The 20174-nt window shown below is 36.5% G+C and overlaps 1 long non-coding RNA gene across 2 annotated transcripts in view; it reads right to left on the reverse strand.

Annotated features, from left to right (window-relative positions):
• The window catches only part of LOC141580728 (uncharacterized), a 608846-nt gene that overhangs the window by 167031 nt on the left and 421641 nt on the right, over positions 1-20174 (reverse strand). For both annotated transcript variants that reach the window (XR_012513019.1, XR_012513018.1), the window contains one exon: positions 2743-2860. This is a non-coding gene — a long non-coding RNA (uncharacterized LOC141580728). The remainder of the gene's footprint in view (positions 1-2742; positions 2861-20174) is intronic.

A 20174-nucleotide genomic window follows, 5' to 3' on the forward strand; every position in this document is an offset into this window, starting at 1 on the left:
GGGAACATACTGTTGTAGCATACTTTCACTGCATATGAAAAAATATAATATTACATGAAGGCAAGCTTAGATTATTTTTCTTTTTTTTCTTTTTTTTATTGCATTTTAGGTTTTGGGGTACATGTGATGAACATGCAAGATTGTTGCATAGGTACACACATGGCAGTGTGGAGAGACAGCATGGGGAGAAATGACAGATATAGATTATTTTTAAATAAACATCGTCAACCAAAAGAAAGACTAAAATAAATGTTAAGCCAATATAAAAATAAAATTGAATTTTCTTAAAGGCACATGCAGTAAAATGACAATATAACGAAGAAACAAACAAACAAACAAAAAAACTGTTCATGAGGATACAGAACAACAGAAATTCTACTATATTGCCGGTAAGACTATGAAACAGTACTGTCACTTTGAAAGACAGATTGGAAGTTTCTTATAAAACTAAACATAGTTGTAGCATGCAATCCAGCAATTATGCTTCTAGGTAATTACTTAACTTTCAACTTTATGTCCACACAAAATCTGCACATGAATGTTTATAGCATCTTTATTCATGATTGCCATCATCTAGCATCAACCAAAATGTCCTTCAATAGGTTAATGAATAAACAAACAGCAGTACATCCATAGAATGGAATATTCATCAGCAATTAAAAACCAAGTCCCTAATAGACTGAATTATATTTTTTAAATGAAGAGGAAGAGGCAACTCTCCCATGCACAAGAATTCTAAATTATAGATACATAGATACTTTATGCTCAAGGAAGTAGGGTATAATACCCTGCTCCTTAATTTTGGGCTGTGGATAGTGACTTATTTTCCAAAGTACAGTATGAAAATTGGAGTGGGCGGAGGAGGAGTAATTTTACAGTACAGAAACCTGATAAACACTACTTCAGCCAGATGACCAAGGTTAACAGTAATAGTGGTAAGTCAGGTTAACAGTGTGTGCTCTTTATACAATGTGATTAATATGGTACTTTATCTCTGAGATATGTTTTCTCAAAACATGTAACTATAGTCTAAGCATGAGAGAAATATCACACAAATTCAAACCAAGGAACATTCTACAAAATATCTGACCAGTACTCTTTAAAACTATCAAAATCACCAGAAACAGGAAGAGTTTTAGAAACTCTCACAGCTAAGAGACGCATACGCAGACATAAAAGCAAGCTGCAATATGGCATCCTGGATGGGATTCTGGAACAGAAAAGGATAGAAAACTAAGAAATCTGAGTTTAAAATGGATTTGGTTTCTTAAAGTTAAGGCATAAAAAGAGGGATGAAGAGAGAGAGAAAAAAAAATGCGGACATGTAGAAAACAGTTGGCAGGTGGTCAGTTTTAAACCAGTAATATCAGTAATCCGTTTAAATGTAAATAGTCTAAACACACTGATTGTAAGGCAGAGTTTGTCAAATTGAATTTTTTGAAAAGAAAAAAAAAACGTAAATATAAAACCTCAGGTCATTAAAAGTAAATGTACAGAGAAAGATATATAATGCTAACATTTTTTTTTTAAAAGCTGAATTAACTATATCAATTTCAGATACTAGCCGTTTGTTAAGTAAAATTAACCAATATGGATGGGTAAAATGGAAGTTATATTTGTTGCTATTTATTGAATATTCACTACTGTACTATGCACAGTGTTTCATGTGTTATTTTATTTTCTTGACTACCTCTTTAAGTAGCTGTAAATTTTTTGCCAGTTTTATAGCTGAGAAAACCAATGTCCAAGAAGTTAAATAAGTATGGTGCTTCTCTTGACAAGGAAGTAAGCAAACCAGGATTCCAATGCATGTCATAGGATTCTAAAGCTCACATGACTGCACAGTATAGAGTTTAATTACGTAGCCACGAAAGAGTTAAGTATGATCACCAACTGATAACAAAGGGAGTGAAAATGTGAAGTCACATAGACAAGGTATGACTAGAACTCTATGGACACTATCTTTTGAATTCCATAAACTAATCTGCATTGAACCAACACAAATGTATTCTGATTCCACAAGTTTTAACAGTTACTTATTGGGAAACCATGTGAGTACATTGCTTAGTGACACCATTATTATTGTTATTATTTAGAGATGGGTCTGGCTATGTTGCCCAGGCTGGACTTGAACTTCTTGGCCCAAAAGATCCTCCTGTCTCAGCCTCCTGAATAGCTGGAGCTACAGGCACATGTCCCAGAGCCCATCTTAGTGATTTTTAAGACATGAAAGATGGCCACCTCACAAAATTTTAGAGTGGACAATGGTACTGGCAATTGATAGTCTGTACTTTTCATTTGATAGTGGAGGGAACCGGTGCCCAGAAATAGAAAGCCATGTGTCTAGCCACTCAGCAACTCAGAGTCTAAACCAGGATGAGATCCACATACTCCTCCTCTGACGCTGATTTCCCATGCTGTTTTATATTCCTTCTGAATTACTTAAGCGCATTGATTTAAAGTTCAAAAGACAGGTTTGTCGATTTCAATATTTTTAGCCATTGTAGTCCAAAAAGATTCTGATCAACCAAATTTGTCTTTGTATAAAATTAATGGGCACAATGCAATTTTGTTATATGCATATATTGCAAAGTGATCATGTCTTGACTTTTAGTGTATCCACCATTTTTTCAATAAAAATAAAAATGATTTTTCTGTGAGAACCAAAAAGGACTTTGTCTCCCAACTCTACCATTGATAATGTGGAGAAAATGCTTACACACATGCAGATGCAGAACTTACCATGAATCTTCTGCAATGATTTCTGTCACTCTTCTCTGCTTTGGCTTCTCAGCAGGGTGATAGTCTCCTGGGAACATGAAGATAGGCAAGGTGTCCTTGTGCTCTGATTCATGCTAATCTATTCAAGAAAGTTTGAAATAAAAGCAAATCAAATAAAGCATTTCATATTTAGAAATGCCCAACAAAACAATCACACACTTTTGTGTTTCATGCACCACGTGTGCCTTTAAATCGTGTTCTCGTTTCAGGTAAGTAAAGGAAACTGGGAAATTGGCCCAGCTACCAAGGAGACCCAGCAGCCTTTTATCTGACCAATGCCTTTAGTTATCTCTTACACACCACACCCCTATGCTTATCTCCACTTACTGCTACCTGTTTTCAAAAGGCCACTTACTGATAGAAATTCTGCTGTTTGAAGCAAGAATGTAAGATCTTCAGGCCCTAGAGATGAAGGAAAGCAAATGCCCAGTTATAACTTGGCTGAGCTTTAAAAAACTAATCAAAAAGTGACCATTGGAGAAATGTTATCAAGATGACATGTTCTAGGGAGCAGTAAAATAGTTAAAGGAGAGAAAACCGAGACATAAGGCAACATGTAAAAGAAGGAAAGAGTCACCTTGGAGATTTTTCTACTCTGAACTTAGTACTTCAGACATTCCATGTCTCAGCCTCGCCTTCCCCCAACTAATATTAGATTATCCATACTGAAAATAATTCAAAGCCTATTTATTTCAGCTTCTCCTTTTTTTTTTTTTCTTACATATGCAGGATATGCAGGTTTCTTACATGGGTAGACATGCGTCTTGGTGGCTTGCGGCACCTATTAACTCATCACTTAGGTATTAAGTCAAGCTGCTTTAGCTATTTTTTCTGAGGCTCTTCCTCCCCACACCTACAACATGTTCATCGTTTCCCTCCCTGTGTCCATGTGTTCTCATTGTTCAGCTTATAAATGAAAACATGTGATGTTTGGTTTTCTCTTCCTGCATTAGTTTCTGAGGATAATGACTTCCAGCTTCATCCATGTCCCCACAAAGGACATTATCACCTTCCTTTATATGACTACACAGTACCCCATGGCATATATGTCCCACATTTTCTTTATCCAGTCTATCACTGATAGACATTTGGGTTGATTCTGTATCTTTGCTATTCTGAATAGTGCTTCAATTTCCTTTTTTTTAAAGCCCCATCTTACTACATCACCTTTAATCTGTTGTGCAGGCCATGTTTAAAAAAATCCAGGATGTTGAAAATGCCACATGCCTCAGCAACGCATTTCTTCCTTTGATATTTGTAATATAATTTATTTTGTGAACAGAAAACCAGTGAAATTCTCAACCAGCTAAAAAATGTGTAGACATGTCATTCTTCCTCATATTCAGAATATAACCTAGAGCAGTTAGGTTCTTTAAATTCTTTCTTAATCTCTCTCTCTTTGTGTGTGTGTGTGTGTGTGTGTGTGTGTGTGTGTACTTTATTACTGACATGGAATATTCAATATACATATATATCTATATATATATATATATATATAGTAACATCTGTCTATATAAATATAGAGTATCAGAAAACAAATTGAATATAGTATTTCCTGTAAATAATAATGTAATGAACCCTAGTTGCATTAAAATTAAAGCTGACATCCATGAAAACTCTTTGACAGTATGTGAAATACAAAAAAAGGTCTCTAGACCATTTGACTCAGTAAACACATCTCTGGTGATCATCCAAGAAAAATCGAAAGGAGGAAAACAACACACATATACACCAATATCCACATTAGGGTTTTTAATAAAGGACCTACTTTCTGGACAGTAAGAAATGTATTTAATCTATGAAGCTAAATACACTCAAACATTCAGTTATTTTAAAATATGGCTAAATACTATACAGCAGCCTAAAACTGGGTTATGATATCTTCTCTTTTTTTAAAGAGTAGAACACTTTAACAGCCTGAAGTTTTGGTTGCAAGAGCCAGAAGTCAACAACGGATAATTTTAACAAGAAATTCATAAAACAACAGCATTGGATAATTGAAAGAATTACATGGAGAAACACAATGAGAGCTACAGAAGTAGGATTTGAGATAAGATAGCCAAAAAAAAAATATATGTGTATATATATATATATATATATATATATATATATATATATACTCTGTAACACACCACAGTACTAGAAAACACCGCTAGTGAGCCTCTGAGACAGACACCACAACTCGTGCTGCTGGTGGCATTGGCAACAAAGCCTGGTGCTGCCCTGAGATTATCAAGGTAACTGATAATTGGAAACCCCAATTAAGCTACTGCTACCACCACTGCTACTGTCACCCGAGTGGAGCCGGGACAGACCCTGTATGTTCACATTACCAGCTTCCAATTCACATTTGACATTCACGTATCTAATAGCGCAGGGGTAGCACCCTGCTTGCAAAAGATAAAGAAGGACCTGGGCTTCTCCTTACGAGAGAAGGAGTCTTACTGTGCCTGATTTGTGAATCATAATGTATGAATTTATAAGTTAGGCACAGTAAGACTCATTTCACAGGAATGTTTAGACCCAGATTAGACAAAAATAACGGCATGTGCCCACTAGAGACACCAACATACATGAAGCTATGGTTATAACTAAGAAAAACTGTTGGAATGAATACAAGATCACAATAAAATTATAATAGTAGCTGAGTTCACACTTAGCAGTCTAGTCAACATTGTCTTATTTCTCTAAATGTTCTGTGCTATATTCTGATATGATTTTAATGTTTTTGTCTCCTGCAAAACTCACGTTGAAACTTAATCCCCATTGCAATATTGTTGGGAAATGGAACCTAATGGGAGGTGTTTGGTCTTGAGGGCTTTGCCCTCAGTAATGAATTAATGTCATTATAAAAGGATGAGATAAGCCCTAGTTTTCTTTAGTCCCTCTGCCCTCTGCTACATGATGATGTTGTAAGAAAGCCTTTGCCAGACGTCAGTGCGTTGATCTTGGCATTCTCAGCCTCCAGAACCATGAGCCAATCAATTTCCGTCCATTATAAGTTACTCAGTCTCAGGTACAGTAGTTTCTTCTTACCCTTGTGGGATGTATTCCGAGACCCCCAGTGCATGCTTGAAGCCTTAATAGCACTGAACCTTTTGTGTAATAATAGTATATTTTTCCTATACATACATTCTATGACGAAGTTTAATTTATGAATTAGGCATAGTAAGAGATCAGTAACAATAAGTAATAATAAAATAGAACAATTCTAACAATATACTGTGATAAAAGATATATGAAGGTGCTTGTTCTCTCAGTCTCTGTCTCTCTGTCTCTCTATGTCTCTCTGTCTCTCTCTCTGTCTCTCTCTCTCTCTCTCTCTCTCTCTCTCTCTCTTTCTCTCTCTCTTGCAAAATATCTTACTGTAATGTACACACCTATTTTCAGACCATGGTTAACCAAGGGTAATGGAAATCACAGACAGCAAAACTTGAATAACAGAGAACTTCTGTATCCTGTTATAGAAGCACAAACAGACTAACATATATTGTTTGTTTCGAGGTGGAGTCTTGCTCTGTCACCCAGGCTGGAGTGCAGTGGGGCAATCTTGGCTCACCGCAGCCTCTGCCTCCAGGGCTCAAGTGATCTCCTGCCTCAGCCTCCTGAATAGCTGTAATTGCAGGCGACCACCACCATGCTCGGCTACTTTCTTTGTATTTTTCATGGAGATGGGGTTTCACCATGTTGGCCAGGCTGATCTCAAACTCTTGACCTCAGGTGATCCACCAGCCTCAGACTCCCAAAGTGCTGGGATTACAGGTGTGAGCCACTGCTCCCAACCATAAATTCTTATTAAAAACAAAATTATTTTCAAGTGTCTTTCTTCTGCTGAGTTAAAATTCAAGCTTCTGATGTCAAATACTACCTTATTTTCTCCCATTTAAATACAAACCTGAGTTTCCTTAGGCCAACTAGCACAGGGCTTAAAAAATGATGGGTATTTAGTAAAGTCCTAAAAAAGAGGAAAAAAATTAATGGATAAGAAATTGGATAATTCAGTGAGCTACTGACTTTATTAGTTCTGATAGAAATCTACCATAAGGTCAGGGAAGCTTTCTTCTCAGTTTCACCACCATTTTTCTTAACATTATTAATTAAATAAAGCATCTGCCACAGTAAAGTCTCTGTGTCCTCTTAATTGGCATTATATTTAAAATATTTTCTTAATTATAAAAAATCTGTCTCTTTTTTCTCTCTTACATACACACATAAGTCAATGAACCCAAGTAAATTACATGGTTTAAGGACAAAGTAACATTAAGAAAAGCCTCAATTTTTTTTTGAGAAAGCATTTTATCAATTTGATAAGCTTTTTTTTCCCCCCCAAAAAAACCTAGGTCATATGTGGCAAATGAGTATACCAAGAGAAGCAGGTAGAGAGATGTCTTTCCTCCATTGCTTGTTCTCCTTTCAAACATCAAGACAGCAGATGCAATCTTGCCAAGGTTCAGTGATGGTCCAGAGTGATAGGGGCTACAGAGTAAAAGGGGCTACAATGTGAATGGCTGAGGTTTGAGAGCCTGAGTGCAAGGTGATTTTACCAGATGTCAAGAAAGAGAACATCAGCTGCTGTGCCTAGTCTAGCTGTGCACAGAAAGCATTTTAAGTAGCATGCACTTATCCCATAGCACATCTTGAGTATCCCCAAAATCCATATTTCCATATTCACACATAACTGTGTAAGGACTTGGACTCCTTATGGTAATTTCCTTATCCCTTGAATACCTGCAATTAGACTCCTGAAAGAATTCTTGCCAGCTCAACTGCCACATGTTTAGAAACACAGAAGAACAGGAAAGAGGATAATTTGGTGGTTCTTCAAAGTCTCTGGGAAAGCTTCACTTTTGTGTCTTAAATCCTACTTGAGATGCTCCCAGAAAGCTTATCAGGACCTAAGCAGTAATCTCTTTTGAAAAGTAAATAGCATATAGCAGTCCTGACACCACACACACACATAAACACACACACACACACACACACACACACACACACACACACACACACCCCTATATCTTTGGGTTTAAATTTTTTCTTTCTTTGCTTATACACCCAGATGCTTTGAAAAATGAGAAGAAATTTCCTTAAGCTTTGTTTTACACCTTGTTTGAGTAAATTAAAAAATGAATCATAATTTAAAACAAACCAAATTAATAGCTTTTAAATTATAAGTAAAATGATATCCACATGCTCAGACACTATCCACAAAATTACGAGACAGGTGTTTACTTTAATTAATACATTTTTAAATCTAAAAATCAGGTATTACAGAAAGAAAATAAGGAAACATGACACATATCAAGAACAGAGAAACTGAAATCCCTATCCATTAGAATGTTTTCAACGACCAGCAACAGAAAACCTGACAAATTGTCACTTAAAACACAAGTACTTTCATAGTTTACATAAACAGAAGTCTGGTTCCAAGTTTAATACAACAGCTCAACCAAGTCATCCTAAGCATAAATTCCCTTTGCACTTCTGGTCTGACAATTTCAGAGTGTTGGATTTATCCAATGTGTATCTTCCTCATATCATTTCCAAACATGTTGGATAAAAGGGAAAAAATCATTTCCTCTAAACTAGAAATATAATAAAATGAAACAGTGCTGATAATTGTCTTATATTATTGTTTATGTACCAAAGGAAATGACTGTGGCCTTAAGGTCAAAGTGATGCTCAGGAAAAGATATCCTCTTCCCTATTAAGAAAACCAAACTTTCCCGAAACCTGCATCTGTAGCTAATTTTCCCTTCTGCTGCATGAGCCACTACTGGATCACTTGGTGCCTCTTGCTGCAAGGAAGCTGGGTACGTGTATGTATCGGCAAAGGATAACAGAATTAGTGTCCCTCTTTTCCTTTTCTTCATACCTCCTCACTCCCCCAAAATTATTTTGTATTAGCAAGAACAAAATAGTACAGAGCAAGAATTCCTGCTGCAAAGGGACAGAGTGTAATGTGGGTCACTTTGTTCATCCATTTAGACAAGCAAGAATTCCTGCTGCAAAGGGACAGAGTGTAATGTGGGTCACTTTGTTCATCCATTTAGACAAGCTAGATTCTGAAAATGATGTGTGTAGAAAATTTTAGAATTGGGTAAAGTCCTTCTACAATCACTATCTCAACATGTGAGGAGACCGTCCCCTCCTTATTTATCACTTCGATAATGGCAGCATGAAAAGAAAGCATGGAAACCGGCTATATTTTTTAGGGTTCTATAAAGGATTTGTCCAGCATAAAATGATTTCCAGAAGAAATCATTCTTATTGTCAGATAAATTTGAGGATTCTCAATACACACTAGTATTTTAAAGAGTAATAAATATATAGTTAAAAATAGGCATTATGTCAAAAATAAATGTTTTATATTACAACTACTAATATGAGGAGTTTAATAACTCACGTATGTCTTTGACCTGTAAGGAAAACAGACAAGTTTCTGATTGGGCACGTAATATTCTCTAAGAAAAGATCTTCTAATGGTGCCAAGGTTGTCTCCGCTCACTGTTAATAATGCTGCTCAGCCGGGCATGGTGGCTAATGCCTGTAATCCTGGAACTTTGGGAGGCTGAGGTGGGCAGATCATGAGGTCAGGAGATCAAGACCATACTGGCTAACACAGTGAAACCCGTGTCCATTAAAATACAAAAAAAAAAAAAAAAAAAAAAAAAAGCCAGGCATGGGAGTAAAATTTAATATTATTATAATTTATGTACCAAAGAAAATGACTGTGGCCTTATGGTCAAATAAAATATTACCCAGATACTCAGGAGGCTGAGGCAGGAGAACTACTTGAACCCAGGAGGTAGAGGTTGTGATGAGCCAAGATCATACAACTGCACTCCAGCCTGGGTGACAGAGTGAAACTCCATCTCAAATAAAAACAAAAAAATCATAGTGCTGCTCATCTATGCTGTGTTTTCTTTATACTTCTCTTTCTCCTAAACAAAGTATACATTGGGTAGCAAGGAGTACACAGTCTTACATTTATCCACCTAAGCGGGGCTCAGACAGACACAGATAAGTTCAACTAAGCAGGGGCAAAACTTAAAATCAAGTTAAATTCCATCTTAAATTGTCACATGGAAAAAAATAACATTTGATGGAATCTCAAAAGATTATGAAAATTAAGATATAGCAATTCAAGTCATGTTTATTTCAGTTGCAGATTTCACTGAGTTGACTTTAAGCAGGAATATTGCAAACAATTTGCAAGAAAAACAAAAGAGAAGATATTCTCTCCTTAAAGACACTCTAAAGTTACACTCCTTTGTGCCTTCTATAACTTCCTGTATCTCTTTTTCTTGCCCAACTTCCACCAAACACGGTCATTAAACAACCTAGAGCCAAACAGAAGTCTAAAAACTCTCGATGGATGTCATGCTGTCCAAGGGATTACTCATATTGACCTTAACTCCCATGATCTGGCATATTAAGAAACAAGAAATGTGTTTTTTTGTAAATATTCTGATGCCATCTTTAAAAATATATAACTCACTTAATTTTTTTAACTGTGGTAAAAGACACATAAAACATATCATATAAACCATATTTAAGCATACAGCGCAGTGTCATTAAATATATTCATGTTATTGTGCAAACCATCACAAACTCCTATCTCCAAAACTCTTTTCATATTGCAAAGCTGAAGCTGTATCATTAACAAAAGTTCTGTATATCCACCTGCTCCCAGCCTGTAGCAACCATCATTCTACTTTCTGTGTCTGAATTTGACTATTCTAAATAAAATATGTGAGAGAAATCACATAGGACATCCTTTTGTGACCCGGTTATTTCATGTAGCATAATGTTTCAAAGTTTATCATGTTGAAGCCTGTGTTAAAATGTCCCTAATGTCACTTGTGAAGTCGAGTTTCCCCTACTGTCATTCGCTGGCTTAGGAAGATAGAGATAAGTCAGGGCAGATCCATCAGCAAAACAGTGGGCTAATAAATCACCACTGCAGAAAAGTCAAATCCTCATGTGTTTTCATTACAACTCCCACAGAAATTTCTTCAAATGTCAGTGACTCTGAGGAAGACAAGATTTTGGATACTCTTGTAATAAGACAGTTTTATGTATACTAACGTATCAAACTCCTTTACCTTGCCTGGGAAGCTCCACAAATATTAAACACAAACCCAGGGGAGACTACCTCCATCTCAGAATCTAGCACCATGTTATTTTAGATTCACTGAATAAGAAGGTTTATATGGCTGAGTTTTATAGCTTGGTAGCTATATTTGGGCATTTTCACTTAAATACTTTCATGAATACTTTAATTCTAAGGGATTTGTTAAAATGCTTTTCTTGCCTCCTTTACCTGTTAAGGGGCACCTATCATTGGGCTGCGTGTGACAGCTGGTGAGAACACATAGAGATGGGGAACACTTAGAAGGTTAGCATTTGATTCTACTGTAGAAATGACCAGCATCTTTCCCAAGCAATCACTCTCCCAAAGGATTCACACCAGCCTAACAACTCACCACTGTCTATCAAATACAGCAGGTGAGCATCTGTCCATGAAATCCTCATTTCTTTCTTTCTTTTCACTGCTTTGCTCCCCCTTAACTTCCAGTTCTTGCACAGAACTTTCCCCATCCTTTGGCTTAGTGATGTTCAGGGGCTTAATTTAAGAATTCAGCTATTAAATGATCAGTTTGGAATTTGAACACATTTGATTGACTGACATCAATAGCCATCCATACCTATAACTTTCTGTCCAAGTAAGGGGTGGGGGAGACTTTAATTTAAACAGGCTAAGTGCAGCATTCATGCCCTTTATCACCTAACCACTGTGACCTTTCAAAAAAACTCACTCAAGTTGTTGGTAAGACTGGAGAGTGAAATCTCACCCTCTTACATACAGCCTCCTCTTCTCAGAATTGAATAACTAATATATTTTTTCAGGAAGGTGATGAACATTTAATAGAAGTTAGGAATAATCCATACAACTAACAATTGTCTAAGGATATAACATCCTTATATAAGAGAAGGCTTATCAATGACTGCATTGGTAATTTCAAACATATATTCTAGAAACGATCTAATGAGGATGCTGTAATACTAGATTCAAAGCCTAAATGTATAAGTCAAAGATTTTACCACAGCCTTCCTCCTTCCTCGTCCTTTTTCCTGGAGTCATTGCAGACAGTTGAAGAGGTCCAGGATGATAGAGGAAGAAGGCTTAGTTTGGCTGTAGCCTTAGATGATTTGGAGCTGAGTAAAAAACGTAGTTAAGAAAAACGGCATGGCAAGGTTTGGATCCCATCAAGGGAAGTGGCTGAGTGAGGTCATGGTCCACCAGGATTTGGGGCTGAGTGAGGCAGGTGTTTGACACATCGTGTTGTTTAGCATTCAGTGTGCAGAAAGAACCCATCTAAGTGAGGTGGCTTCGCTGGTGAGGAGTTGGTCAGTGAATCACTAACACACAAAGGCAATGTGCAAACAAGAAAACTAGTATATTGGGATATTGAAAGCCAGAATTCTCAGTATCAGAGGAGAGAGTTATGAATAAAACATAGGGAACCTAGAATGAATTGTTGGGATTGAATTGAAATTATTGATGCAACCTCATAATTTTCACTAATACAAGTAGATATAAAATATAGAAAATTTGTGTATGTGATATGAACACATAGTATTTCTGGCTCTGTTCATTGAAAGACCAGTGGCAACAGGTGTATCTAGCCTTCAGATTACTTTTAGATATTATTTATTAAAATGAACTAGACCTCCTTGGAGAAAAGGCTTTAACACTGGGAAATAAAAAGTATTAGATAAAACTGAACATTAAATTGTATCAGTCAGCAATAAATATTCACAGAATAATAGTCAAGTATCAAAAAGCCATAGACATTAGCTTAAAAGAGTCTTCCACTAGTCAGTTTGGATAATTTGAGTTTAAGAGTAAATAAGGATATAAACAGATTACAAACCGTAAAAGGACATGAAAATCCATGAGTTCATATTGATATTAAAAAAACAACTAAATAGGCCAGGTACAGTGGCTCATGCTTATAATGCTATCACTTTGGGAGGTAAGGTGGGCAGATCACTTGAGTCCAGAAGTTTGAGATCAGCCTGAGCAACACGGTGAGACTCAGTCTCTACCAAAAATACAAAAAAGTTAGCTACCTTTAGTGGCACACACCTGTAATCCCAGCTACTTGGGAGGCTGAGGTTCAAGAATCAATTGAGCCTGGGGAAGTGAGGGTTGCAGTGAGCCAAGATTACACACTGCACTCCAGCCTGGGTGACAAAGGTTGCAGTAAGCCGAGATTACACACTGCACTCCAGCCTGGGTGACAAAGGGAGACTCTGTCTCAAAATAAAAAAATATATAAATAAATAAAACAAAACTATACTTTATATTAGAACGCCAAACAATAAACATAGGAATTAAGGTATGAGAAAAATCTCCATGTCATAGCTTTCATAGTTATAATTGATCCAAGCCAAAATGATGAGAAAATGTAATGAGAAGAAAGATATTTAGCTAGTTTCAAGGTATATTCTCACAAGATATGTGTTAATTGTAAAAGGAAAATGTGAAAACTGTATAGAGAAATCTGATAGACACACCTGAACCAAATGGCAGCAGTGTTAGCAGCACTAACAGTGGAACAAATCCATCCGGAGTGGGGTCAGGCAGGTTTTAACAAGAGCACAGTCTTATTTCTATGATTATTTTGGACAAAAATACATGACCTGGATCCAACTATCATAACACCAAAACTAAATATGGAAAAATAATTGATAAAATGCTTGTAATCTTAAAAGACACCATGAAAAAAAAAAAAACCTGAGAAATCATCCCCAATAGACTAAAAGAGATATGACGACTCTATTAAATGCATTGTCCTGGACTGGATCATTTCTAAAAAAAAAAAAAAAAAAATCATAAAATTTGCCAAATCTTGAATAGAATTTGTGGATTAGATGGCTGTATTGTATTAATGGCAATTTCTTGATTTTGAGGGTTTGCTAGGTATCTACAGGAGAACGTCCTGTGGTATAAGAAACGCACACAAAAGCATTCAGGATAGTGAAGCATCATTTTGCTAACTTATTCTTACATGGTTTGAAAATATTGCACATACACTTGTGTACTCATACATGGCAGACAGTAGTCCCTTTTATCAGTGAGGAATACATTCCAAGCCCTTCAGTGGAGGCCTTAAACCAGGGATTGTACCAAACCCTATATATACCATGCTTTTTTGAACTGATAACTGAAAGGGCTACTAAGTGAATAATGAGCAGGTGGCATAGAGAACATGGATACACTGGACAAAGACATGATGTACATCCTGGGTGGCACAGAGTGGAACTGCATCATGCTACTCAGAACACTATGCAATTTAAAACTTAAATCGTTTATTTCTGGAATTTTTCTTTTAATATTTGTGGCCTGCAGTTGACCACAGATAACAAAAGACAAAAAGTAAAAGCAAAACTATGGACAAGGGGTGTGGTGGGAGGGATTAGTATGTTTAAATAATTATAAAAGAAAAGATAGTAAATGTCAAGAATTGCCAAATCTAGGTGCAAAGTATAGGGATTGAAAAAATTAAGGATTATAAATCATTCTATTATAAAGACACATGCACATGTATGTTCATTGCAGCACTGTTCACAATAGCAAAGTCTTGGAATCAACCCAAATGTCCAACAGTGATAGACTGGATAAAGAAAATGTGGCACATATAGACTATGGAATATTATGCAGCCATAAAGAAGGATGAGTTCATGTCCTTTTCAGGGACATGGATAAAGCTGGAAGCCATCATTCTCAGCAAACTGACACAAGAACAGAAAACAAACACTGCTTGTTCTCACTCATAAGTGAGTGTTGAACAATAGGAACACTTGGACATAGGGAAGGAAACAGCACACACCAGAGCCTGCTGGGGGTTGGAGGGCTAGGGGAGGGATAGCAAGGGGTGGGGGATAGGGGAGGGATGGCATTAGGAGAAATACCTAATGTAGATGACCACGGGATAGATGCAACAAACCACCATGGCACATGTATACCTGTATAACAAACCTGCACATTCTGCATATGTACCCCAGAACTTAAAGTACAATAAAAATTACTCTTGCAAATCTTCTATAACTTTGAAATTGTTTAAAAGTTAAAAGTAATACAAACGTTTTCAACAGTGCTACCATATTGATAATTTATACCTTTCTCATGGAGTAAAACACTCCATATCATGGGGCAAAACACTTCAGGAAAACAGCATTCTTGTTCTTCCTGACAAATCCCAGCTTCTTAGGACCAACAACTATTTTCTAAAAGATAATCAGATGGTAGATGATGCCTCATTAAGAAAAAGCCCAGTTTCCTTCCTTTCTTGGTCAAGGTAACAAAGCCACTACTCTGAGACTAACATGAGGTGGAAGTCATTTTCATTTATGTTCACTTTCCAGGATGTTAACTTCTGTATCTGAGGACCATAAACACCTAGAATACAAAATTAAGAAACGTGTTTAGAAACTTCATAAGGGATTTTGTACTGTTACTGCTACATAATTTAGCTATCTCAGTGGACACTAGCCTAGCAGGAAATTCCTTGCAAAGCTCTTAATTCTGCTCTAACTCTCTGGTATTACCTCATTTTAACTTCATAAATGTGTCTTAGCCAAGTATGTATCTATTAATTAACCTTTAGGTTAATAAAAGATTCTCCAACTTTTTTTAGTGAAATTATTTGGGGTCAAACCTATCTGCCCAAGGTTCTACTGAAATCTCTGGTCCAGTTTTACAACTGTGCTGTCCTCTTTATTCATTACTCCAAACCCCACCCATCCTATAAGCCTGACAAAAACTCTTCAACACTTAAGAAGTCCATCTCAAATTTCAACAACCGTATTCTTTCTTGATTCTTATCTTATGTGCTTCACTTTAGACTTAATTATTTACATCTTAAGTTTTCTATGAAACTGAGACTACAAGCTTCTCAAAAGAGTACTGAGGAGGTTTGCTCATCTCTGTGGGCTCTCCCATGTTTAAAGAAGATACTGTAAGACTAACTGCTAATTCAGGGCCTTCTTGTTTAATCAAGAGAATAATCCAAAGCTCAATAATTTAGAAGTTGTGAAGAACAGATTGTAGGGTGGCCTCCATGAAGCTTACATCTCAGTAATTCACACACTTGTGTAATTCTCTTCCCTTAAGTGTAGTCAAGACCTGTTAACTTGATTCTACCTAATAGAATGTGGTAAACACAACAGGGAATACATAGGTATGTATTCATAAATGTACTATAAAAGATTAAATGCCCATCATAATGTCAGATGCTCTCACTGGCTGACTCTGAGGAAGCAGGCGGCCATGCTGGGAATGCTTTGAGACAAGAAGATGAGGTTGGCTTCTGGCCAAAATTCTAAAAAAAAAAAATGAGGTTCTCAGCCTAACAGTCTGCAAGAATTAAAAGTTGCCAACAATTTTGAGAATTCAGAAGCAAATCTTTTCCAAGTTGAGCCTCAGATAAGATCACAGCCTCATCTGATACCAAGATTGCAGTAAAAGGCTGTTATAGTTGACACTGTGCTTTCCCTTTCTACAGTTCTTGTTACCTAATCTCCTTCATAAGCTTATTTCAATCTATTTTCCTTTCCTCATTTCCCCTACCCCAAATAACAGTGGCTCATAAGGGCTAGCTTCTTTATAAGCCTTGCTTTGTCATAGGAACTAATTTTTTAGGTATAATTTTGGAGATATGGTGGAGAATCTCTCCCCGCTGCTTCCCTCCCTCCCTTTTCCTCCCTCCCTCTTTCTCTCTCTGGAATATCAGAGACTTTATACTTTTAACACACTTTTATGTCATTTAAAGTCTACACATATTATCATTGTCCACTTTTTTTAGTTTGTCTATATGTTATGCCTTTTCTCTTCAGGAAAGCAAAGTCTCCTGGCCTAAGTCTACAGTCTAGCAGAAAGAAAGTCTTGCGTAAATATTTTATGGGTAAAAAATCAGGTACCAAGTACCTTGAAATTGTACAGTGGTGTTGCCTAACCCACTCTCTGTGTGGAGACAAAAAATAGTCATAAACTTAGCACCTAAATTTTCCAGATTCACAGGCAACACACGCATATACACATATGCACATGCACGTGGATGTACACTACAAGAAGACAGTTCCCAGATTTACATGTTGGCAAACAGAAAACCACTTCCCTTTATTAATGAATCAGAAAGTTCAAAAGACCCAATTCCCCACTCAGCACATCAAATTCAGACCCATGATGTGCATTAAGCACTTTCCGTATCATAAAATCAGAAATATAGACCAGTGGAACAAAATAGAGAGACAAGAAATAAATCCACACATTTATGGTCAGGTGATCTTTGACAAAGGTCTCAAGAAGGCACAATGGGGAAAGGATAGTCTTTTAATAAATGCTGTTGGGAAAACTACATATCCACATGCAGAAGAATTAAATTAGACCAGCATGTCTCACTTTATATAAAAATCAACTCAAAATGGGACAAAGCCTTAAATGCAAGACTTGAAATTGTAATACTAATAGAAGATACATAGGAAAAATATCCATGACATTGATTTTGGCATTGACATTTTGTATATAACCCCAAACTACAGGCACACAAAATGAAAATAGACACGTGGAATCATGTTAAACTAAACAGCTTTGGCACAGCAAAGAAAAAAACCAACAGAATGAGGAGCAACCTATAGAATGGGAGAGAAAATAACTGAGCATCGTACATTGGATAAAGGGTTAAAATATATAATGAATTCAACTCAATGGCAAGAAAATAAGTAACCCACTGGACAGCAAAACTGAAGACATTTATCAAAAGAAGACAGACAAATGGCCAAATATATGAAAAAAAATTTCAAGATTACATTATCAGGAAAATGTAAATAAAAATCACAGTGAGTTATCACCTCATTCCCGTTGAAATGGCTATTATCAAAAAGACGAAAGATAACAAGTACTGGAGAGGATGTGGAAAAGAGAAAAACCTGATACAGTGCTGGTGGGTGTGTAAACTAGTTGAGCCACTATAAATAACAGTATGAAGATTTTTCAAAAATTAAAAATAGAATTAACAAATAACCCAGGAATCTCACTATTGGATATATATACAAAAGAAATGAAATCAGTATGTCGAAGAGTTATATAAACTTCCATATTCATTGCAGCATCATTCACAACAGCCAAAATATGAAATTCACATAAGTCCATCAGTGGATAAACGGATAAAGAAAAATGTGGTACGTATGCACAATGGGGTGCTATTCAGGTTTGAAACATAAGGAAATCCTGTCACTTATAACAACATGAATGAACCTAGAGGACATTAGTTTAATAAGCCAGGCAAAGAAAAATACTACATAATCTCACACATGTGGAATCTAAAAAAAAAAAATTTAACTCATAGAAGCAGATAGTAGGATTGTGGTTACCAGGGGCTAGGGTGGGAAACTATTGAGGAGATGTTGGTCAAAGAATACATAATTTCTGTTAGACATGAGAAATAAGCTAAGACATTTATCATACAGCATGGTGACTGGACTTAATACCAATGTATTGTATTCTTGAATCATTAAGGGGTTAGATTTTAAGTGTAAAAAAATATTTAAGGAAATACATATGTGAATTAAGTTAGTCATTCTACCACTTATACCTATTTCAAAACATCATATGTATATAAATGCATATAATTTTATTTTTCAGTTAAAAAAATTGCTATAGAATATTTTGTGCTGAGGTCCTATTCTTCATAGACTTTGATCAAGAGATAGAGATGAGCTGTGAAAATTAGGAAGGATCACTTTTCCCTAAGATATTTTGCTCTATTGTACAAGGTGAGTGAGCCTGCCTCAGGTATGAGACTCATCCCTGAGTCTCACAGTGCTATGGGATTCTCTTCTTGGTGTTAACAGAAAAAACACAATATTGAGAATCTAAACAAGTCAGCCATTCTACTTGTGTTTCAAATAGAACGGCACGTGTTTCTCTGTGGTGAAGATAAAATGATATGATGTCATTATGGCTGGTAAACTGTACAAAGTAAACATATACAGAGATTGCTGTTCATGTTAATTACCATGCATGAGCACTAACAAGATACTAGTACTATCCCGGACACATAATCCAATCTAGTTTATCTTTCCTAAAATATGATCAGAATAATATTGTCAATATATTATACTTGAGAAAAACTGAAGCTCAGGAAAGTGGATATTAAAACCATCCCCAGATTCAGTATATACGAGAACCATAACTCACATTCATCTCTATCTAGCCTCCAAATTCACATTCCATAAATAGTCCATTTCTTCCTACTCTTATCTGCCTTTGAGAGTTTATTCTTATACATTAAGAAAAGCCATTTAAATTTTTAAAAAACATTCAGCAAGGTGTTAGTAATGAAATCAGTATCTCCCTGCCTGGGTCTTCCTGACAATTCATAAACTAACGCCGTGACCATGAACATCTTATTGGTATGCTGCAAAGAACGAACCTCATAACTTGCTAAGATGGAGGAGTCAGGACATACGAGGGAGCAGTAATGTTGACTAAGGAGGTGCCAATTTTACACAGTTCCTTCTTGGACTATAACAACTCCCCTTAATGCTTTCCCATTCTTCAACTTCCAAGGTATAGGAGTGAGGAAGGAATTAATTAACATAAGCCACTGCACCTGCCTCCTGAAAAGATGATGCTTATAAACTTCAGGCTGGATCCTCATAAAAAAATAAAATGAGACCATGACTCCCCCAAGAGGTCTGAGGAGCAGGTCCTAATGTATTTATTTGAGACACATATAAAAGTGTTCCAAGGAAATGTTCTTTCCTGGCCAAAAGCTGCATTCTCTGAAATGAGATGATTATGCCTCTTATAAGACATAAATGAATGTATGTTCATGAGCACACCATGTACAAGCACCTCAACTTTAGCTTGGAAAGGAGAAAGGACTACCAAGCCACATCTCCCAGAGTATGAATATAACAGAATCAGGAATGAAAACATGGAACTCGAGGGGCAAAGGGAATGCCTGAGTCTGACAAACTGAAATTCAAACTCTAGCTCATTTGTATATTAATAGTAATTTTTTTTTGAGGTGGAATCTCATTATGTTGCCAGGCTAGAGTGCAGTGAGGAGATCTTGGCTCACTGGAACCTCCGCCTCCCGGGTTCAAGCGATTCTCTTGCTTCAGCCTCCCAAGTAGGGACAACAGGTGTGTGCCACCATACCCAGCTAATTTTTCCATTTCTAGCAGAGACGGGGTTTCACCATGTTGGCCAGGATGGTCTCCATCTCTTGACTTGGTGATCCACCTGTCTTGGCCTCCCAAAGAGCTGGGATTACAGACATGAGCCATCATGCCTGGCCTCTCTCTGATTCTTCATT

This window comes from Saimiri boliviensis, chromosome 12 (assembly GCF_048565385.1).
Source record: "Saimiri boliviensis isolate mSaiBol1 chromosome 12, mSaiBol1.pri, whole genome shotgun sequence".
Taxonomy (NCBI): domain Eukaryota; kingdom Metazoa; phylum Chordata; class Mammalia; order Primates; family Cebidae; genus Saimiri; species Saimiri boliviensis.